This window comes from Pinus tabuliformis, chromosome 8 (assembly GCF_031772625.1).
Source record: "Pinus tabuliformis cultivar Carrire ecotype Pingquan chromosome 8, CPIR1, whole genome shotgun sequence".
Taxonomy (NCBI): domain Eukaryota; kingdom Viridiplantae; phylum Streptophyta; class Pinopsida; order Pinales; family Pinaceae; genus Pinus; species Pinus tabuliformis.
This window is the reverse complement of record NC_142294.1, coordinates 157,699,501-157,710,025: the sequence shown is the minus strand read 5'-3', so window position 1 is coordinate 157,710,025 and position 10,525 is coordinate 157,699,501. Positions and strand designations below refer to the sequence as shown.

At 35.6% G+C, this 10,525-nt stretch overlaps 1 pseudogene; it reads left to right on the top strand.

Annotated features, from left to right (window-relative positions):
- Nucleotides 1-3,215: 3,215 nt before the first annotated feature.
- On the top strand, nt 3,216-6,843 carry LOC149234616 (heparanase-like protein 2; annotated as a pseudogene).
- The last annotated feature ends 3,682 nt before the right edge of the window (nt 6,844-10,525 follow it).

Here is a 10,525-nt window from a genome sequence, read left to right as displayed (position 1 = left end):
TGATGCTTTCTTCCCACATATTGATATCTTTTCCTCCCCTTAGAATTCTAGAGATGTTAGCTTGGATGAGGGGAAGGGATTTTTTACATAATTTCCAAATTTTAGAGCGGGGTTTGGAAGGAATCTTAGCTTGTAAGAGGTTGTCAATTGGAGCTCATGTATTTCTCTTCTAGGAATTTCTTCCACCACATAGGTCCTTAAGCTATTAGCTTACATGTTATTTTCGCTCCCATAGCCAGATACATCGGTCCATGTTTTTTATGTCTATTCCTCCTCTCTCATGTGGTGCTATAACTTTTTTCCAACCGAGGAGACTGAATTTTTTGGTCTTTTTTCTGCCTCCTTGCCATAGGAATTTCCTTAGGGTGATCTCTATTTCCTTTTGAATGGCAACAGGGTCATGTAAAATAGAAAATTGATACAAAGGGAGGGATGTTGGTATTACAGATTTGATGAGGATGACCCTACCTACCAGATTTACCCAGTGCATACCCCATTGTTGAAGTTTCCTTTTCAAAATGTCTATGACCTCAATCCAGATTTTAGTTTTCAGCATTTGCTTGGATATTGGCATACCTAAGTATTTGAAGTGAGTCCACTCCATTTTGCAGGGAACTCCAAATATTTTTGAAATGGGGGTGTTCCAACCATGTATGCATCTCTTTAGACTATTGAGGAGTCCTCCTGATGCCTCCAAGAATTGATCCAAGGTGTATTTGAATCTTCTTGCCACCATGGGGATGCTCCTCCTATGAGAAGAGTGTCATCAGAAAATTGGGAATGGTTCATACTTTTAGTTCCTTTGTTATGCTAAAATTTTGTGAGAAGCCCTCTTTGCTCCACTCCATTTTGCAGGGAACTCCAAATATTTGTGAAATGCATTGAAGGATTCTAAGGAGGTGTTCCAACCATATATGCATCTCTTTAGACTGTTGAGGAGTCCTCCTTATGCCTCCAAGAATTGATCCAGGGTGTATTTGAATTTTATTGCCACTATGGGGGATGCTCTTCCTATGAGAAAAGTGTCATCAACAAATTGGGAATGGTTCATATTTTTATGGGAAAAGTGTCATCAACCAATTGGGAATGGTTCATATTTTTAGTTCCTCTGTTATGCTGAATTTTTGTGAGAAGCCCTATTTGCCTATCATGCTTCAGCTTCTTATTAATGGTTTCTACCATTATAATGTATAGGAATGGAGAGATAGGACATCCTTATCTTAGCCACCGTGTGCTCTAAAAAAATTCCCCTGCCCTTCCATTTACCAAGGGTGTGATTCATTCTTTGTGGATACACGCCTTGATGAATTCAATAAATACCCTGGAAAACCAAATTTCTCTAAGACAACAAAGAGGAATGAATGTCTAACCCTATCGAATGCATTGGCCATATCAAGCTTAAGAATGAAGCCTTGCTCATCTCAGGATAGGTTAGAATAAATGGCTTCCTGAACTAAGAGAATGTTGTCTACAATCTACCTATTTTTTATGAATCCACCAAAAATTAGCTGGTGGAGGGGGGGAATTTTAAGGTGACTTGCAAGGATCTTGGTTATGATTTTTCAGGAAGAGTTACATAAGGAGATCGGATGAAAACGATTAAAAGAGGTGGGCCTGAATTCTTTTGAAATTAGGGCAATAAAAGTACGACTGGTACTACCTCCAATCTCGTGCTTGACTTGACTCCATTGTATCATCTTAAGCAAATCTTTTTTGATGACGTCTAAATATGTGTGGTAAAAGGCTTTGGTGAAGCCATCCGGTGCCGACACTTTCTCTGGATGCTTACCCCAAATAGATTTTTGGAATTCCTCTTCATCCACTGGCTCAGTTAGAGCTACGTTGATCTCCTATGTCACCATTTTAGGAGTTGATCTGAGAAGGTATTCATAGTTTTCTGACTCTAAATATGCTGTCAAGAGCCTTTTATAATGTCAATGAGCTTCCTTTTCTATCTATTCTTGCCCTTCGATAGTGATGTTTCCTTCGCCTATTATCGCATTAACTATGCTTTTATTTCTTCTTGTTTTGGTTTGGTTAGGGAAGAAGCTTGTGTTTTTGTCACCAACTTGTAGCCACAGGCTTCTAGACTTAATCCTCCAACTCTCCCCTTCTTTTTTGTTACATTGGTAAAGTCTCCAATAAATTATTTTTCAATTGTATAGTTTCTTCTTCGACTTTCAATCTTGAATGTATAGATTCGAGCTCTTTTTGCAACTAGATTTTTTCGTGCGCTGGCTCCTTATAGTTTTTTTTGGCCCATTATTTGAGAGTTGCTCGAACAAGCTTTAGCTTAGATTCCCATCTAAATCCTAGTGACCCGTTGATTATGGTCTTCCATATATTCTCGACCAGCTATGTGGTGGACCAATAAAGAAGCCTCGACCACTTTTTAAAAGGGTTCGTTTAGGAATGATTACTTTAGACAACTTACAAATATAGAAAACCAATGGAAGAGCATAATAATATCCTAGGAAATGATGATGTACCCCTTGAAATTGATTAATTTAGCCTAGTTGATATTATTCATTAGTTATAAAATTTCAATCAAAGCCGTGGTTAATTTGACAAATTATTGATAAGTTATATTGTAATGTTTTGCCTTCAAGTTAGACATTACAAATAAATATATGTTATTTTATGATTTTTTTAAGATGTTTTTTGTCATAATATATAATTTACACTTTGGCTTTCATCTTAATGTGAATTATTACTTAGTGAAAGTAAACTTAAATATTGTCATTTTTATATATGAATTTATAAAGATAGGTTTAAAAAACGTTTTAAATGCCCCTTTTTTTAAATTTTGAAAATCAAGTAAAAATATATATATTTAAAAGTGTTGATTTCTCTCATTTTCTTTTGTTAATTGTAATGTAAAAGTGTTTTATTATGTCACTGTGTGACATATAGGTACAAGTTAGAAGCATTAGTTTGTTCTTACATGAGAAATTTTTGGGTTTCTCCAATGTCGACTTTGGTTTTGTGCATATATTTCTTAGCAGACGTTAGCACACTGCCGCATGCTCGGGCCAAAGCCTAGGGGATGACACCTACCGTTGTAGCATTACAGTGCTACCCGTTAGTTTTAATCGTCTTGTTCCAGTGCAGTCTATCAGTTCGAATTGTCTTTTGTACCCTATCTCATCAACACACTGCTCTCAACCTATTTTTTTTTTTTGCTTTCTAGTAAAGTTACAACCAGTGGTCAAGAAATGGAGGTAGAGTTATTGGGTTGCAATGTCATTGAAAATCCCATGAAAGAGAAGTTTCCATCCCTCGACTCAGCTTACAGATTTTACTTTTGTCAAGTTTGTAGCCATATCAGTCAAGGTCAAAACAAGAATTTGTCTTTGGATAAAAAAATTAAGCTTGATTGGAAAACTTATGCCTTAGTGCACAATCAAATTGTATCGTACTGGAAAAATCAAGGATGATGGGATGTCGAATTTCTAAACCCGATCACACGAGGTTGAATGAATGACATGGTGTGTCTATGCATCCAAATGTCTGGGAATGAAAATCTCCCTAGATTGTTCATCAACTCTGAGTCTTGAAACCCGCAAATGCATGAACTTTGTCTGAGATTTAGCTAGTTAAAAATTATGCCTTTTCATGAATTGGGTTTTTGTATCTAGGCAGCAATTGTGGGATTATATTGTGTAAAGTCTTGTCATGAGGAGTTTGTGACTGTTTCTATGAATGCAAGTGCTAAGATTGTTGAGACGGTGAGAATTTCATATGTGCTACTTTAGATTGGTGGCCTCCTGAAAAATGTGATTATGGCAGATGCAGTTGGGTAGATGTGTCCCTTCTAAATTTGGTAAGCATTGCCATTACCATTGAATTCTTAAAAAACAAATTGTTGCATAACGCTTCCTCTTGCCCACCTTTTCAAACTGCTTGTTTTTCAATGGAAAGAATAACATGTATAAATCGATTAAAGTTATAATTAAACCATTTTTTAGTGAATGTGTATATTATTTTCATTGCCATACTCTTCTTGTTTGTTGTTGCAGGATCTCGAAAACCCCTCTTTTTTTGCAAAAGCTATAAGAGGTATGCAGATCTTTGCATTCTCACACATTAAAAGATTACACATTTGTGAACCTTTTTGAGATTACATTTATTGTGTGAACCCTTTTTGCTAGTAGTGTTAATCAAATTCATGTCAATAAGTTTTGCATCATGAGACTTTATACATTTCTGCATCACCTGGGACATGTGTAGAAATGGCATTGAGATTGCATTTGTTGTTGTGAACCCCTTTGTATCTTAGTTTCAATTAAATACATGTAAAATTATGCATCATGAAAATTGATGCATTTACGCATCAGTCTGGGACATGTATAAAAATATCATCAAGATTGTATTTGTAACTGTGAACCTGTTTGCCTCTTAGTTTCAAGTAAATACCTGTTAAGGAATTGCACATCCTGAAATTTGATGCATTTTTGCATCAGTCTGGGACATGTATTGGCATAGCATTAAGACTACATTTGTTGTTGTGAACATATTTTCTTTTTTAAGGTGTTTAGCTAGTTAGGTACCCTTTATTTAGAGTGAAGAACTGTGAAACTCCATTTAGAATACAATGGGAATAAGCAGGTACAACACCTGCATAAACATGATATCTTCTCTACTTTGTCTTTATCATGTGGGGCATGCTCACTGGGATTTAAACTTGGTCATCATAGGGATAAGAACCCCCACTTACCACCTTTAAAGACAATTTTACCACTGTAATTGTGTTTTTATAAATAAAATTACTAGAATTTTTTTCCATGGAAGAAGTGAAGAAGCATCCCCACTTACAAGTAGGATACAACCCAATGCATTTTGCCTTATAGATTCAGTGAAATATATGTTGATAAATTTGCATCCTGAAATTTGATGCATTTTTGCACCAACCTGAGACATTATGACATGTATAGAAATGGCATTGAGACAAAGTGCTTTTATGTTTTCAAAACTTTTTGGCTTCAATAAGATAGAGTGCAAGATGTCTAACATTGTCTAGAAAGAAGTGTGATATAGTACGGAATTATGTTGGCATGCAACATTCTCACCAATGAAAAGTAGGTTGGGTGGAACTTTGCAAGACAAACTGATATATGATGTTGGGCCTCTGTCATAACCATGCCATCCTTTTGTTAGGGATGCTTCTAAGGTGTTTAATTTCTCAAAAGGTTGTCTTACGATGGATAGATGGGATAAACTCAACAAGTTTTTCACAAAAACAAGGTAATTGAGAGCATTACTTCTCACAATATATAAATTAAACTAACCATTAATTATATTGGTAGTCCAAAGTGTTTCCCCTATCATCAAATATTCATTCCTTCTATCATTGGGATACAAGTCTATGGTCGCGTATGCATTGTATGGTTGGTATTAGATGTCAACTTTATTCAATACATAGTCAACCATGGTTATAAGATATATGCATGGGAGTTTGGTAATCTTATTTAACTCGACCATATTTCATTAGTTCAACATGTGGGGTTTATCAATATTTTTCATTTGGACATCATTGTGACAACCAACACTTTTGTTTTGTGGTCAAGAAATGAGTTGAGTCGAGATGGTATTGGCACAAAAGTTAGAGCTACACAATATGTTGTTGATGTAATTGATATTAGTAATATTTTGAAAGACATATACAAGCATTCTCGTGAGAAACCATTAACAGTAGCACCAGATGGATTATTTGATCTGGCCTAGTTTCAAGAGCTTCTTCAATAGATAGGGCCAAATGTTTTGGATGTTGTTACATGACATATATACAATCTTGGAGCAGGTAGATAAGATAGAGATAAAATCCATCATATGCACTTCAGTTTGCATTCACAAGTTTGGATAGTAAGTAACTATGTTTCTTTTCTTCTCGGGTGTGGATAAGCATTTGACACGGAAGATACTTAGTCCAAGGTACTTGAGTTGAGAAGCTACAAAGTTCAGACAAATGCAAGCTAATTTATAGAAATGCGGCCTTTGGACAAGCTCCTAGGTCGAAGAAGCAGGTGGAGCTTATAACAGTGGAAAGCATCGTGTTTCAAATGCTTTTGTAAATAGTTTCTAGTGAGACTTATTGCATTTTTCTTGTTCTACCTTGGAAATATTCACATCTATATATTTCAAAGAATTTTAGTCTATGTTTCATTTAGTAAACCAATTGTTTAGGAAAGAAATTACTCAATGGCACATTTAAATTTTACACAGAGACATAATGTTCAAAACTTCAATCTCAATCCTATGTTGTTATGTCTCTCGAGTCTCATCTCATCCTTGAGCATTTTTTTTTTAAATCAATTTGTCTACTTGATGCACTTACTTTTCTCTTTCCTTTTCTCTTAACTTGGAAAATGATAAATATCATATGGGAACTTTCTACAAAGCTAATGAATTATTTCTCTACTTTTTGTAGGTATTTAGATTAGCTTGGAATGTCATCTACGTGTGATACCAAAGTTTATTGTAGACAAAGCTTGGTTGGTGGTAACTATGGGCTTCTTAACAAAACAATTTTTGCTCTGAATCCTAATTACTATAGGTGAGTAGTCCATGATCGATTAGACCTCTTCCAGCCCACATGGAGCTAGACATTGATCCTCTAATTTAAAAGGTGCCATTTTTTTCTCCATGGATGTCCCTTACCACAGGATTCGTTTAAATATTATCTCTATGATTGATCACACCCTTTAATACCAGAACATTGGGAACCTTGATAAACATCCATGGTTGAGATGTCATATTGAATGAGGAGAATTCTACCTACGAGGGAGAGGGATTTGTCTGCCCAGACTTCTAATTTCTTTATTATTTTATCAAAAACACCTCTCCAATTTCTTTTGTATGATGTTCGTCTACTAGGAAAAACACCAGGTAAAATGTACGAAGAATGTCTTCATTTTAAATACCATCATTATCAGGATTTTTCTCTTCATTCCCAGGAATATAGGGAACAAATTAGTTGATTTGTCTCTGTTGAGGCCAAATGGTTTGGCCCGTGGGTCTCTTAAATATTTTGATGACACTTTATATTGCTTTATCTTCTTGCACACTAGCAAATTCTAGAAATACGGTGGAAATAGGGCTAGAATTGGCATATCCCTAAAATGGGGAAAAGGAAACATGGAAGTGAGTTTGGGTGGATATGTTGTTTGAGTATTTGAAACATGCACGCCATCGATTTGGAGAATGATCAATGGGCTACGTCATCGTGGGGTCTCAAGGCAAAAAGGAAGACAATGAAGAAGTTACATTTTTCGTGCAGTTGATAAAGCTACCAAAAACTGGTTGTTTGGGCATCCAAGGCATCGACAAAAGTGACAACCATACATTTAAGTAAAAGGCAAATCATATGGACATGTTAACCCAAAATAATATTAAATTTACACATGTGTAGTTGTTTCCTTTAACATTGTTATATAAGAACAAGTTTCCCTGATTCCTTGTTAAATATCTACTTCAGAAACATTGTACAATTTTGTGTCTCGGGATTTTACAATGATACTTTTTGCTAATGATCTTTAACTTGTAAACATCCTTGGACTGTATCATTGGTCATGAGTGTCATAATCAAGGAGATATTTATAAAGTATTAGATCTTTCAATTTGCATTTGGGACATGTTTGTTGTAGACATAATAAGCATAGATCCATCTTAAACTTAGATCTATCAAGAATGATGTAAGTATCGTACAGTACTCATTCCATGCTTTCTTTATCCCACTTAATATTTCATTCTTTCTTTATCCCAGACAGATAACATTTTCTTGTGTCTTGTATTTGCACTTTTGAAAGAAATTTTAATGAAGCGGGAATAACATTGTATCGAGAACAACGGGTAGTCATTAAAATGTAATGTTAGCATAATTATCAAACATGTGTTCGATTCCCTTTTATCTTGGAAAGGAAGAAAATGCAAGACTGAGAACAATAGCAAACATTTATGTCTGCATTTTTCACATCCCTCAATTGTTTGCATTCCTGATCGCATTTCTCCAAACTAATATAATGTGTGAACTTTAGATTGATTTTTGTGTGATCAGTATCTCACTTTCGTTTATTTCTTTCTGTGTATTGGAATAACTTTACTCTTGATCAACCTCAACAACGACACAAAAGTTGTTATTCTTATTTCTTCTTATCCAAATTCTACCATGTACAAGAGAATACTAAGTGCAAAAGGGTATTTATACATAAGATTAAGAAATTTCTAGCTTGAGTTGGAATCAAAACATCAAAGGTGAAAGATTATAGAATGGAATACCACTTAACACCAAAAGATGGTTACCTCCATAGTCAAACAGTGCTTCTAAATGGTGCAGTTTTGGAGTTAACTGAAGATGGGGATATTCCTTCATTAGATCCTATCATGATTGGTTATGGGCTACCTAGTCCCGTAGCGCCTTTATCTATTGCTTTTGTTTCCTTCGTTAGATCCTATCATGATTGGTTATGGGCTACCTATTACTGTAGCACCTTTATTTATTGTTTTTGTTTCCTTGATAGGTCTAGAGATCTCTGCTTGTTTACATTACCAATGGTGTATATATTTATTTGAACATTGGTATAGCTTTATAAATTGGGTTATTTATTGAGGCATATACTACCAAGTTAGCAACAAATCAAGAAAATTTAATTTGTCCAAATTTGAACAATCTTTTAATTTTGATCTTTTAACTATTATAGGATTCTCCTTTTGGTGTGATTATTTTTCTATTGCGTTGGGAACAAATCTTTGTACTAGTTTTGGGAACTAGTCTGCATTTTTTGTAATTTTTTATTTCACTATTAGTGGCACTTTAAGGAGTTGTCAATTTATACAAGATACCCTCTCGAGTCCCACATAATATGAAACTTCAAATAAGTTCTCACCTTTTGGTTTGTTCCTTGAATTCATTATTCATTTATTTCATATACCTTAGATAAGAACACATTGATGTGATCTTGTTTTAAGATTGATCTCTGATGCATGTTTGTCATTTTATTAACCAAAGATAATTATATAGTATTGGAGCAATAGAAAAATATGATATTACCCCTTTGCTACCCTTTCTAACTTCATTTCCTTTTTTTTATTAGCTTCTTCTTGTCCATACATGGCAAGTGTGCCCACCCATGTTCTCATTGCATTCAATTTGGAATCCTTCGGCTAGGAGCCATGAGTGCAAGCTATCTACTCCACCTGTGTTTCTTGGGATTTGCACTTGCCCCCAACCAAAAATACAAGCACAAACATGAACACAAGTGACAGCACGTTGTAGGGAAGACATGAGCCTTGGTGGGTGTTGCTCTGCTTTCATTGATCCATGAAATCTGATGCTGGGCCAACCCTGCAAACCCAGAATCTCTTCCTTAACCATGCATATAAAAATGCATTTCAACCAAAAAAAACCTCAATACCTGGCAAATTCAACTCAACATCTACTATTTGCATGCGGAAGCTTTTCAATATATATGGTTTAAAATCATAATAAATTGTATGGAAACTCCATCGCTCTCTGCCTCCACATTAACAGTACATTGAATCCCAACGCATCCCCCTTTAATTCAACAAACTTTAACTCACATACCTGTAACCTCTGCGCTACCAATCAGATCTTCGACCAGATGCAATCAACTAAGTTTCGATTGCTACTTCCTTCTCTGTATGCAACCTGATGTTTGGATTTATCAATAAGTCGATTAATGAAATTTAATTCAGCTCAGAATTCCCATCGCTCCTGCAAACGCTGTTTCTCAATTCAACACTGTTTATTTGCGATGCGATATGTGTGATCGCATATCACAACTCTTCCAGGCCGAGGTCCACCCGATCGCCGATGCGATCATCGGCGATATCGCATATCGCATACTCCGCTAACGGTTGCTCTTTGTCACCTCCGACATGCGATCGCTCCGATCTGCCGATCGCGCCTCACCGCATATCGGCGACATCGCACAATATTACACTGTCACTCCTGCAAACACTGTTTCCCTGATATCGATTTCATATAAATCGATCTTCCACAATTAGAACCGCGTTTCTTCCAGCATGAATCAAGTGTCTCCAGGACTGTCATTCATGATTGATGCTTTCAACATATGTGCAGAGTCACATCACAAAGATTATTAAAATCAACGTATTCATACAAATCGAATTCAGTTTGCACAGGATTGTGTCTTGTGGCTTCAAGCGCTAAATCAATAGCGATTACTGCAATCGATTATACTCAATAGAACTGGTTCAACATAAAACTACAGCCTCAAATGTATTAGAATACCATCATTCACGCAGAGATTTAACACCATTTACATTCAATGATTATGGATTGCAGTTTTCACACAAATGGATGGATGTGGATATCGAATCAGTTCTTCATATATTGAACACATAACTTCAATAATGGCATAAACTTCAGAACATCAAACGCTGTATTAATACATACATAAAATCTCCTTTCTTGGCCCGATTTCCAATCGGTGACCTTTTACAATTGCCCGAATGCTTCCCAATAGAAACTCCTGCCCTCTACTCA